The 9470-nt window shown below is 43.4% G+C and overlaps 1 non-coding gene across 1 annotated transcript; it reads right to left on the bottom strand.

The window, feature by feature from the left end:
- Nucleotides 1-8099: 8099 nt before the first annotated feature.
- LOC111754752 (U6 spliceosomal RNA) lies at nt 8100-8206 on the bottom strand. Its single transcript, XR_002789420.2, has one exon. It is a non-coding gene; the product is annotated as a U6 spliceosomal RNA (small nuclear RNA).
- Nucleotides 8207-9470: the final 1264 nt, after the last annotated feature.

Genomic DNA, 9470 nt, shown 5'->3' with positions numbered 1-9470 from the left:
GCAAAGAATCAACTGGGATCTCATTTTTTGCACAGTAAGAGAAACCACCTACAGTGTGAAGAGACAACCCACAACATGGGAGAAAATGTTTGCCAGCTGTCCCTCAGATAAAAGGATAACTATCAAGAACATATAAAGAACTCAAAAAAATCAGTTGTCCCAGATTTAAAGATCCAATCCAAAAATGGGCATCTGAGATGAACACACACTTCTCAGATGAAGAAGTACAAACAGCAAATCAATACATGAAAAAATGTTCAACTGCACTGTCCATTCGAGAGATGCAAATTAAAACAACACTGAAATTTCACCTCACCCCCAAAAGAATGGCTAATATTAAGAAATCAACCTATAGCAAATTCTGGAGGGGCTGTGGGGAAAAAGGAACCCTTCTCCACTGTTGGTGGGAATGCAGACTGATGTAACCACTGTGAAAATCAGAATGGAAATTCCTCAAAAAACTAAGATTGGAGGTCCATTGAACCCAGCCATTTCCCTTCTGGGTATCTCCCCAAAAGAATTAAAGACTTTATACCACAGTGATATATGTTCACCCATGTTTATAGCAGCACAGTTTGTAATAGCCAGATCTTGGAAACAACCTAAGTATCCATCAGCTGAGGAATGGATAAAAAAGATGTGGTATTTCTATACAATGGAGTACTACTCAGCCGTAAAGAATGTTAAACTGGGTACTTTCATAGGTAAATGGATACACCTTGAGAACATACTTATTAGTGAAATCAATAAGACAAGTATTTGTAAATATCATTGTTTCATTAGTATGATAAGTTGTAAGAAAATTTATGTCTATGTCTATGTCTATGTCTATGTCTATGTCTATGTCTATGTCTATAAAAAACAGTTAAGATAGTTTTAAAAACCAGGCTATCCGGGGCTGGGGATTTAGCTCAGCAGCATAAGCGCCTGCCTTGCAAGCAGGCAGTCGTGGGTTTGATCCCTGGTACCGATAAAAAGGAAAAAGACAAAAAAAAAAAAAAAAAATCCAGGCTATCCGCACGGCCTGCTCAGAAGTGAATTCAATGTCTCCCTTCACTGAACTCCTCTGTAGGTTATGCCTTCCCCTTTATACCTTCTCCCAGTCTTTTTGTCCTAGAGAAAATGACCTCAGCCAAAGCAATGACTCAGGTCACACCTGCTTTTATTTTAATCCACTGTAACCCATTTTGAATTAACTTTTGGATGTCTTAAGAAATTTTTGATTATACTAGAAGGTTTGAGTTTTTTGCACGTGATATCCCATTGTTCCAGTATGTTTATTGAGGGTACAATCCTTTTTCCACTTAATTGCTTTTGCATCTTTTCCAGAAATCAGTTGTCTGTTATGTGGGTAGCTATTTTGGAACTTCATATTGGTACCTTGATGGTTTGTTTATCATGCTATTAATGCCGTTTTGTCACGAGTGGTGTAATTTTGTGATGTCATGGGATTGGAGATTATTAGAGCTCTAATTTTGTTCCTTTATCAAAGGTCTTAGACTATTCTGAGTCTTTTGTATTTCTACAGAAATGTAAAAATCAAAATGTTAATTTTTATGAAAAATGATGTTGGCGTTTTGATAAGGGATTATGTTTTCTGATCTGTATTATTTTTTATGTTTGTCTTTGGTTTTATTCTTTTATTCCTAATTTCTTAAGGAAAGATATGAGAATATTTCATAACTTTGTTCTAATAAGTGTATTTGGTGTTAAAAAAATAAATTTAAAAATTCATTTACAGGCCGGGGATTTATCTCAGCGGCATAAGCGCCTGCCTTGCAAGCAGGCAGTCGTGAGTTCGATCCCTGGTACCGATAAAAAAGGAAAAAGACAAAAAAAAAAAAAAAAAAAAGAAAAAAAAATTCATTTACAAGCCGGGTGTGATGATGCATGCCTATAACCCCAGCCTTCAGGATGCTGAGGCAGGAGAATCATAGCAAGTTCAAGACCAGCCTGGGCTACAAAGTGAGCTCAAGGCCAGCAAAAATTACATAGTGAGACCCTGTCTCAAAAAGACAAAATAAAAGGGGTTGGGGGCTTAGCTCAGCGGCATAAGTGCCTGCCTTGAAAGCAGGCAGTCGTGAGTTCGATCCCTGCTACAGATAAAAAAAAAAGACAAAAAAAGAAAGACAAAATAAATAAAAATTCATTTATAGTAAAAGGCACATTGCCATTAATCCCTCTTGCTTCAAACACCTATTGTTCTTAGCAATGTGTCTTTTACTGTCATTTTTTTTCTTTTTACTTAAACATCTTTGCTATAGCTTTCACTTAACCCTTGTATATGTTAGTATGAAAGAAAAGCAGATTGGAATCTAAAAAGCTTAAAATTTATAGTCAGAAGCAAGCTGTGCTCATCTAGCCCTGCTGGAAAGGAAAGGCACTCAAGCTGGTGTCTGCAACAATTGCTGTTTTTAGAGCAGGAGTTATAATTTTTATTTTTTTACTTTTGTGAAATAATTTCTGCATTTCAATTTTATTTTTACAAAAGAGCAAGGAGAATAGCGAATGGGGAGGCAGGAACAGTGCTTGCTCACCTCTGGAGTTAGAGAGGAGGGTGGGTAGCTAGAACAGGCCAGGCTTCCTGGCCTTCAGAGGGAACAGAGATGAGCAAAGGCAACCACCTCACCATGGTGCCTGTAAGGTGAAAGGCCCATCTGTTTGACTGTCTGGACTGCTCTCTCTCGGTCATAGAGGAACACCATGTGCTCCAGAGCATGGAGGGGTGCTCAACAAAACACCTGGGGATACCCCTAAACCACAGGGGCCCACTACTGGGAGCAGGGTGGGGGAAGCCGGACACAGCTGGCTGTGGATCAAACATAAGGCCCATTTTGAAGGCAAACTGACCTGACTGGAAAGGTGGTCTGAGGGACCTTGGGGATGGAATGGAAATGGGGGTGTCCACTGAGAAGCGGGCATGGGAAGAGGCAGTAAGGGCATGAGTGGGGCTAAGGGAAAGGACCTGAGCAGTGGTGGGGGCCAGGGTGGGGATGGAAGGGAGGTCCTTCAATGTCAGCCGGCAGGAGGCTGCCTCTTGGCACCCCGCCAGGCTGTTCCCGGCAGGGCCACCTTGGTTCAGTAGGTCAGCAGGGCCTTGAGGGGCCGCTCCATGCCCCAAGCACTGGCCACGTGGGCCAGGAGCAGGCGGGAGAGCTGGCTGTGGGTGTGCTCATTCTAGTGCACCCCAGCTATCTACCGGCTCCCCACAGAGTGACAGAAGTGGAAATGCTAGTCCAACATATTTAAGCCATGGCTGACAGCCTCAGTAGAGCTGTAAAAGGTGACTTGGATGATGAAGCATTCCAGGGAGACCATCCAGGGTCAGCGCGGTGAAGGAGGAAGCTCACAGCAATTTTATTGCCACAGGCACAGCCTTGTTCCACACCAAGAGGCAAGATGCAGGCAGCACCTGGCCCAGGCACTCAGAGGAGGCTCCAGGCGTGCGGATACCTCCTCTGGGAGTTTGTGCATCCTGGAGCCAGCCCAGAGGCTGGAATGTGTGTTGCCCACGTGTGTGGGGGTGTGCTCACCAGCCCGCAGCTCCTTCAGGACCGCCTCTGTACTCAGAGTACAGAAAGTGAGGAAGCTCAAGTGCTCCAGGCAGCGGGGGAGCAGAGCTGATGCCCCTCATGGTAGCGGGTGCTGTGGTGCACGGAGTCCCCCAGGATGACACAGTTTTGTGGGTCAGGTGCTGTAGTTCCGAGGCCAGCAGGTGGGTCATGACTGCCTGGCCTGGCTTCGTTCCTTTCAGTGCACCAGGTGGGTCTTGTAGGGCTAGGACAGAAGCAGAGAGTGCTGGGAAGAACTCGCCCCAGGGCAGGCCACAGTGCAAGGAGGACGTGGCCAAGTAGATGGAGGTGTGGCCTCTGCTTCCCCTCCCCCCCACGCCTAGATGGAAGGTAGCCCCAAGCCTCGGTGTAAATGGGGAGACACAGCTTGAAGCGAGCCGAAGGCTTCCTCCGCTGGGCTGTAGATTAAGCCTGGGATCCGACCTCTTGAGAGTTATAATACTATGCAAAGATGCCTGTTATCTCAAAATGATCCCCAAGGAAGTTCAGACTGGCACTTCAGACCCTTCACCCACCAGCCCCTAAGCAGTCTTTTCTTTCCCTTTCTCCCTCCCTCCCTTTCTCCCTTCCTCCCTCCCTTCCTTCCTTCCTTCCTTCCTTCCTTCCTTCTCCTCTCTCTTTCCCCTTTTTCCCCCATTTTGTCGGTGTGTGTGTGTGTACTGAAGAATGAACCCAGGGCCTTCATACTGAACTACATTTCCAGCAGTTTTTATTTTTTGAGACCAGGTCCAACTAATTTGCTCAGGTCAGCCTTGAATTTGAAATCCTTCAACCAAGTAGGGCCAGACTCTATTTGTGCTTTCTTAACTTTATCAGGCTAAATATTTGTAAATCCCAAATAGATAAAGCTGCTTTCAAATCACTAAAAACAAAAGTAAACATCCTAAACCCATGGCCTATGCCAGTAATCCCAGCAATTAGGAGGCTGAGTCATGAAGACTGCATGAGTTCAAGGCCAGCCTTGACTACAATAATGACTCTTAAAAAGAAAAAGTGAAAAAATAAATGTCTAATAGAAAAATAGGCACCGACACAAATAGGCAATTAAAAAAATGTGTAAATTCCAGGGAAGTATGAAAGTCTCACTAGCAATCAAAGAAATGGAAATTGAAACAAAAATAAGGTACTATTGTTTGACTATCAAATGGACAAAAATTATTTTTATCAGTATTGATGTAGGGAATTGGGCACTCATATTTGTGGTGGAAATATAAACTGGTCTACCTTTTTGGAAGAAAGTTCGCAGTGTCTATCAACAGCCTTAAAATATAGCTTATTGTTAACTCTGTAAAACACATTTAGAAATTTACATAAAACAAACTGCTAGACAATTTTAAAATGTATTAGCAAGGATTTACTGCTACATCATTCATTTTAGTGAAAAGTTGCCAACATCTCAAATCAGACAGACATATATGTATTCATATTGCCTGGAGCTCCTAAGTGCAGAATCTTGGTCCCCACTTCAAATGGCTAAGTCAGAACTTACAACAGTAGGAGCATGAGAGTGTTACTTATTTTTCTGACAGGGTCCCCTCCGTAGTATACCCTGGATCTTGAACTCACAATGTACCTCAGGCTGGCCTTGAACTCCTGCCTCAGGCTATCAAATGCTGGGATTGTAGCTTTGGCCCACCATGCCCAGCATTTGTATGAGCACTAGTAATAGAGAAGCTTTAGCCAGGTGTGGTGGTGCACTCCTGTAATCCCAGCATTTGGGAGGCTGAAGCAGGAAGATCACCCTTAGTTCAAGGTAAGGCTAGGCCACATAGTGAGTTCAAGGCCAGCCTGCACTATATGATGAAACCCTATCTCAAATAAACAAAGCAAAACAAAAAACTGGGCAGGGTGATGTATGCCTGTAATCCTAGCACTGGGGAGGCTGAAATAGGAGGATTTGCTGAGTTTAAGGCCAACCTGGGTTACACAGTGAGTTCAAGGCCATTTTGAACTACAGAGAGACCCTGTCTCAAACACAAACATACAAACAAACAGAAAACAGGAAACGAGCACTTCAAAGATATGTAGTAAAATATTAGCAGTGATTTTTCCTCCAGGTGTGTTTCCTTTTTTTGTACAAGAAATCTAACTTCAGACCTTGCATTTGACAGGCAAGCACTGCCTGCGCACTGAGCTACATCCCTGACCTGGGGTTCCCTATTTTAAACAAATGTTCTAATATTCTGCTCCTGGCATTTACTTTTTTTTTTTTTTTTTTTTAATAAGTCTATGTCAGAGAGAAAAACAGGCTACAGATGTGCTACAGATGTGGGTGTTATTTTCTCTGCCTTGATAGCCTTCTTGGCACATCTCACCAAACTGAAGTGCTTTAGGGACCCCTCGTCTGTCCCTGCCTTCCCCGCCCTTCGCCTGTGTAGCTGTGCTATAGTCCAGCAGCCACAGCCCTGTGTTGAAATTATTATTCTTACTTCTTCAGCTGTTCAAACAGTAGCACAGGAAGAACAACAGGGGAAGTATCCAGGTTGTAATGCAGAAATGCAATCAAGGGACTGGGGATTTAGCTCCACGGCATAAGCGCCTGCCTTGCAAGCAGGCAGTCGTGAGTTCGATCCCTGGTACCGATAAAAAAGAAAAAGACAAAAAAAAAAAAAAAAAAGGAATGGAACTTTAAGAAATGCAATCGAGTTGGAGTCATTAGGGTTCAGTTCACCTGTTTCCTCCCCTGGACTGTGGAGCTGAGGACCAGGAACTCGCTCACTAGCCTCCCTGCGAATGAGCAGGGAGCAGGAGGGAGGGAGTCTCAATTCCAGATGTTTCCAGGGAGATGAAAGAGGAGACTGATTTGGTTCTAAGGTGAAAAATAAATGTTAGAAGAAACTAGGGCTGGAACTCAGTCCTCAGAGTCCCCACTCCTCGCTCCTCAGAGGTCCTCTTTATGCCCACTTTGAACTCCCAGCCTGGTGGCTGCAGCAGGGAATCTCAGCCCTGTCACTTCAGCAAAAAAGAGACCTGCACCGCCAGCCACCGTGGTTCTGTTTCTCCTGAGCTGCTTTTTCCTCCCAGTCCTCCACACTAACAGGTAGGAATGGATCAAATGGAGGCTTCCGGCGCGGACATGTATTAAGTAAATGATTACTCTGGGCCTGAAGTAAACTTTAATTGCTTTATTTTATTTTTTTGTTTTGTTTTGGAGACAGGGTCTTGCTATGTAGTTCAGGCTACCTTTGAACTCATTATATAGTCCAGGTGGTCTTGAAATCCTGGCACTTCTGCCTCAGCCTCCCAAGTGCTGGGAATACAGGCATGCATCACCACACAGGGCTGAATGAACTTTAAGTGGAGGACTCCTCAGTCTTCCCCAAAGACCTGTGTCCTAGACCTTTGAACGTGGCCAGCCCTCTTTTACCTCCTCTTTGGCATGTTTTCAGGGTAGTCCCTGCAGTTACCCCCATTTACAGAGTCTATACCTACTATATGCTAGAACACCTTAGCATCATTAAGCACTTGTGATCCTCCTACCCTCCCTTCTGGGGACCCGGACTGAATCCAGGGCCTTCCTTACATGTGCTAGGCAAGTGTTCTACTGAGCCACAACTTCATTCCTTTCTTTAAATTTTAAAAATTTCTCAGCAAGGCTTCATGTGCCTCTGCCAGGTATACTGGGCCATTCTCTATGGAACACAGAGAACAAATGAGAGCTTGGAAGTCAGATGATATTTTTGTTGAACATTGGAACTCAGTGTATTAGTAGATGTGTGTGTCTGACTCTAAGCATTGTTTTTTTTTTTTTTTTTTTTTTGTCTTTTTCATTTTTATTGGTACCAGGGATCCAACTCACGACTGCCTGCTTGCAAGACAGGTGCTTATGCCGCGGAGCTAAATCCCCAGTCCCTACTCTAAGCATTTTTATATTTGCATTTCTTTATTTCATAGAGACAATGCTTGATCTTTCCAACTAACCTTGCCCACAAGGCAGAGTTCTTTCTTACAAGGATGTACTGGCCAGGCAATCCTTCCCACGGACTTCACCTGAGCAGGACAGGGCCTAGCTAGGAGTTGCTGGATTACTTTCCAATGGCTGTGGCTATGAGGCATATGGCTCAGAGGCATATGCGCCTGCCTAGCAAGTGCAAGGTCCTGAGTTTGATTCTTGGTACAAAAAGGGGGGTGCAGGGTTTAGCTTAGCTCAGTGGCATAAGTGCCTGCTTGGCAAATGCGAGTTGTGAATTCAATCCTTGGTACAAAAAAAAAAAAAAAAAGAGTGGATTGCCTTCTGGGATTTTTTTTTTTTTTTTTTTTGTCTTTTTCGTTTTTGTGGGGACCAGGGATCAAACTCACGACTGCGCACTTGTAAGGCAGGCGCTTATGCTGCCAAGCTAAATCCCCAGCCCCTTAGGATTTTTTTCTTGGCAGAACTTTGACTAAAGTCTCTCACAATACCTGGGAAGAGTATTCCTTTGCAGCAGCTTGGGCTGCAGGCAGACATTGGGTATAACTGACCCAGAGGTGAAGGCCAAAGGTACCATTAGTATATAGAGTCCTTCCTTTCCTTTTCTTTTTTTAAATAAAAATACGGAAAGCTTCACAAATTTCCTTGTTGTCCTTGCACAGGGGCCATGCTAATCCTCTCTGTATCATTTCAATTTTAGTATATGTGTTGCTACAGCCAGCACTAGGGTCCTTCCTTTCCGTTATTCGTCCTGTTTGTCCTTCACACTTTATTCTACAAATATTCTCATTTCAAGAGACTTTACTTCTTTGTACCTTAATTTCCTCAGCTCTAAATGGGGTAATAATGCCAGCTTCAGACATTCATTATGTGGGTGAAATTAAAGATTATCATTCACTCACTCAACAAGTAGTAGGTGTACATAAAGAGCCAGGGCTGTCTAAGGGCTAAGGACAGTAGTCACCAAGAGACTCCCCTTGGAGCAAACTCTCAAAAGAGCAGACATGACAACAGGCAGGAGAACAGAGCAATAAAGCAGCACACAGTGATCCTTGGGACTGGCTTCCCTAAAGAAGAGACATCTCAGCCAGGCCCTGAGGAGCAGGACAGTCGGAGGTGGGCCCTGGGGGAGAGGTGCAGGGTGAGATGTCCTAGGTGGAAGGACTTGGCTTCTCTCCAAAGTGAGCTGGGAAGCCTTGCTAGCTTTAAGACTAGGAGTAATAGGATCTGAGTTCTGATAGGAGTCACTCTGTCTGCTGCCTGGAGACACTACAGGGGGCAAGGACAGGGCTGACAATCAGGTTGAGAGTTTATCCTGTTCAGGGTACAGATGTGGGCCATGCAGAGGCAGCAGAAGTGGAGAGAAATCTTGAGTTCTGGGTATTATTTTGGAAGCAGATTAGAACTATGCTCATGTTAAAGTCAAAGCACCAAAAAAAAAAAAAAAAAAAAAAAAAAAAGTCAAAGCACCAAAAAGCACAATTCATAAAATGTTGATAAATTGTATCGAAATTAACAACTCTTGTGCTCCGAAAGACAGTGTAAAGAAACAGAAAAGACAAGCCACAATATGAGGCAAAATATTTATACATAAAGCCTGTATCTGATAAAGGCTTGTATCCAGAATATAGAAAGAACTCTTGCAACCCAATAATAATAATTCAAACCACTCAATTAAAAAACAGACAAAAGATCAGAATAGACATTTCCCAAACCAGATATATGAATGGCTAATAAGGACATAAAAAGATTGTCAGCATCATTAGTCATTAGGGAAATGCAAATTAAGACCACAATGAGATACTACTTCACGCCCACTAGAATGGATACAATAAAAAAGACAGACAATCTGGCAAGGGTGTGGAGAAATGCAAATCTTCATATATTGCTGATGGGGGTGTAAACTGTACAGCCACGCTACAAAACAGTCCTGGCAGTTTCTTAAAAAGGTAAGTATAAACTTACTATACAACCCAGCAATTATTCTA

This window comes from Cavia porcellus, unplaced genomic scaffold, assembly GCF_034190915.1.
Source record: "Cavia porcellus strain 051 isolate PalLab524CR breed Dunkin Hartley unplaced genomic scaffold, mCavPor4.1 scaffold_25, whole genome shotgun sequence".
Taxonomy (NCBI): domain Eukaryota; kingdom Metazoa; phylum Chordata; class Mammalia; order Rodentia; family Caviidae; genus Cavia; species Cavia porcellus.
The sequence above is the reverse complement of the archived record's forward strand: the minus strand, read 5'-3'. Positions and strand labels throughout refer to the sequence as shown.